Below are 3620 nucleotides of genomic sequence, written 5' to 3' on the forward strand. Positions count from 1 at the left end.
TGAGGGGGGGAGCAACCAGGGATTGAACTCAGGGGCACTCAACCACTGAGCCACATCCCCACTCCTATTTAGTATTTTATTTAGAGACAGGGTCTCACTGAGTTGCTTAGCACCTTGCTAAATTGCTGAGGCTGGCTTTGAACTCATGATCCTCTTGTCTCAGCCTCCCAAGCCACTGGAATTACAGGCATGTGCCGCCACACCTGGTTAAATTGTTCTTGTCAGGTCTTTTGGTCACAGCCACAAGAAGTTGGCTAACACATCTGCCCCCATACTACAGACTGAGTTCAGGGGTGTTTTACCACTGAGCTATATTCGTAGCCCTTTGCATTTTTTATTTTGAGACATGGTCTTGCTAAATTGCCCAGGCTGGCCTAGAACTTGAAATCCTCCTAAGCAGTTGGGATTTCATGTGTGCACCCAGCTATATTCAGTTTTAATCTTGAAAATAAATCTACCCCACAGGCTACTCTTTATTACATCATCCCAAATTAATAGTTATATTATTACAACAGCTAATTAAACCTTCATGAATAACAAAAAATCTTTGTCTAACTACCCATGTTGGACTGGAGAGAAGTTACCTCCTACAGTGAATCTGGTGACATTATATCTGTCTTCTGTGTGGGCTCTATCTGTAAATGCCATCTTTCTCTTCCTCCCTTCCTCTCTTGCTTCCTCTTCCCAGCATCTTTTGTACTGCAGATTGAGCCCAGAGGCTTCTACCACTGAGTGATAGAGTCAGGTATCTTGCTTGATCAGTCATTCATCAGTTTGGTGATCTCCCCAGCACTATGACAAGTAAATTCCTTTTCTTGTTACAAGCAGAGTCAGTTTCTTCCTGCAATCAGAAAAACCTAATAAATACAAAATCCTAGGAGAGTGTGGGGGAAGGAGAACATCAGGGATAGTCAGCTGACCAAGCCCAGCAATGAGAAGGATGGTACAGGGACATCCCTGCATGGCCACCCTGGAGCACAGCATTGTGTTCAAAAGATAAATATGGCTATACCCGGCATGGCAGAGCATGCCTCTACTTCCAGACACTTGGGAGGCTGAAGCACGATGATCACAACTTGGGGATCAGCCTCAGCAATTTCGTGAGGCCCTAAGTAACTTAGCCAGACCCTGTCTCAAAATAAAAATATAAATGGTGGAGGATGTGGCTCAGTGGTTAAGGGTCCCTAGGTTCAATCCCTGGTTCCCAGTAAGTAAGTAAATAAATAAATAAATAGAGTAAAATAAAACAAAAGACATATAGGCATGTCCAGGCAGAGTAGCCCAGGATTATAATCCCAGCTACTCAGCAGGCTGAAGCAGGAAAATCACAACTTGGAGGCTAGCCTGAGCAACTTAGCAAGACCCCCTTTTGAAAATTAGAAAAAAATTTAAAAGGCCTTGGGGATGTGGCTCAATTGTACAGTGCTTCTGGGTTCAATCCCAAGTACCATGAAAAGGAAAAGGAAAAAGAAAAAGAAGAGAGATGGCAATGTCATGACAGATCATGTCACCTCCATGATCCCCACTGCCAGTGGAGCCAGAAGGCCCTGATTTTTACCTGAAGTGTCTCATCTTGATTCTGTGCTGATGAAGTTCCTATTCTCCATACCCTGAAGCTTGGAATAAGAATAGCATGACACCCCATAGAAGGATTTTGCTCTGACCTTGGCGAAGAAGCCATGGTTTACTTAGGAGCAGGATACACAGAATAGCCCATTCTTACAGTTTTTTCCACTGGATATACAGTCCCTAGTCCTAGTCCCCACACCAGCTCTGTCAGATACATGACTGGGGACCTCTGTTTCCCAGGAATAGTTGGTGACCTTGCCCACTAGCCTCCCTTGAAAGGAACTCTCAGGAAAGCTGAGGCTATACCACCACCCAGAAATTCTGTCCAACTTCCTTTTCCAGGGAGTCTGGACCCTATAGGGACAGGGCTTCCTCTTCTTCATCATCTTCTTTGGAAATGTCATCATTTATTCTCTAAAATAATAATGAAGGGTTACCTTCAACAGACATCCTTGTTTTTTACAGATAGGCAGCAGGTATCTAGCCCTAGACACTATAGCAAGATAATATAGAAAACAGCAATACTCAAATGTTGTCCCCAGTTTTATAAGGTCTTCAGAGCAGAAATTAGTAGTACAGTTTTATACTATAGGCAGAGTATCCCATATGCCAAGAAGATAGGTCCCACTTGGGACCAGAAGTGTTTCAGACTTCATAGGTTTTTGAGATTTTGGAATATTTGCATAGACTTTATTGGTTAAGTATCCTTTTTTGTTTGTTTATTTTTTAGTTGTAGTTGGACACAATACTTTTATTTTTTAATATCTTTATTTTGTTTTTTTTTTTTATTTTTATGTGGTGCTGAGAATGGAACCTAGCACCACACACATGCTAGGTGAGTGCTCTACTGCTGAGCCACAACCCTAGCCCAAGTATCCTTGTTTTGTTCTACCAAGTCTCTCTTTTTTAAAATTTTATTTTTAAAATTTTTTCTAATTAAAGGCTTCCCCTTCTTTACTCAGTCATAAACTGTGTTTGCTTTTCTGTTTTTCATGGATCATGCTGTCAGTTATTTTAATATGAGAAGTCATTGCCAAATCCAAGGTCACTTAGATTCCCCTGTGTTATCATCCAACATTTTATAGTTTTGTGTTTTACATTGAGGTCTGTGAGTTAATGTTTGTGAAGGGTTTAAGGACTGTATCTCAGTCTGTTTAGGCAAAAATGTTTTAATGGGTAATTTATAAACAACAGCAAACTTATTTCTCACAGTTCTGGGAGCTGGAAAGTCCAAAGTCATGGTGTCAGCATATTCTGTCTGTTGAGGGCCTGTTCCATTGATACTGTCGTCTCATGGAGCCTCATTATGGTGGAAAAGTCAGAGAATCAAGGCAGCATTCTAGAGCATTTTTTTTTTTTTGGTGCTCATGTGAAGCACCTTCTACTGAGCTACACCTTTCTTCACTGAATTGTCTTTGTTCCTTGCTTGTCCCAGAAACATGGCCCCATGTATGAGGACTGGACCCTCAAGGTGCTGTGAGACAGATTTAAGATTGCACAGTATGCAATTTGTTGAGGACTTACAAAAGCATTATCTTGGGCAGCAGCAAGACTAAATGGATCCCCACAATTTGGGTGGGAAGAAATGGTGTATATCCTGGCTAGGATAGAGTGACAGAATGTACGTAGTTTATCTTAAGCTAGTATCAGAGTCAGATATATTCCTGCCACCAAGGTCAGTTGTAAATCTCCACATATCAAGCTAATGATTTGATCTATTTATAGTTTTCTGGGAAACTATGCAGGAAAAATTGACTAGGGTTACTCTGGGGTAATCATGATTGTTACAACTTAAGATGGCTTCAGTCATGTCAAGATGAATCCTTACACTGGTCAAAAATCAATCTGGCACTGTGATGCATGCCTGTAAATCCAGCAACTCACCTGTAATCTCAGCTACTCGGGAGCCTGAAGCAGGATTACAAATTCTAGACCAGTCTGGGCAATTTAGATAGCCCCTGTCTCAAAATGAAATTTAAAGTGGGTGGGGGCAGGGAGGTAGATCAGTGGGAGAACATCCCTGGACTGATCAGCAGTAGAGCAATCCCCAG

The sequence above is a fragment of the Ictidomys tridecemlineatus genome, chromosome X (genome assembly GCF_052094955.1).
Source record: "Ictidomys tridecemlineatus isolate mIctTri1 chromosome X, mIctTri1.hap1, whole genome shotgun sequence".
Taxonomy (NCBI): domain Eukaryota; kingdom Metazoa; phylum Chordata; class Mammalia; order Rodentia; family Sciuridae; genus Ictidomys; species Ictidomys tridecemlineatus.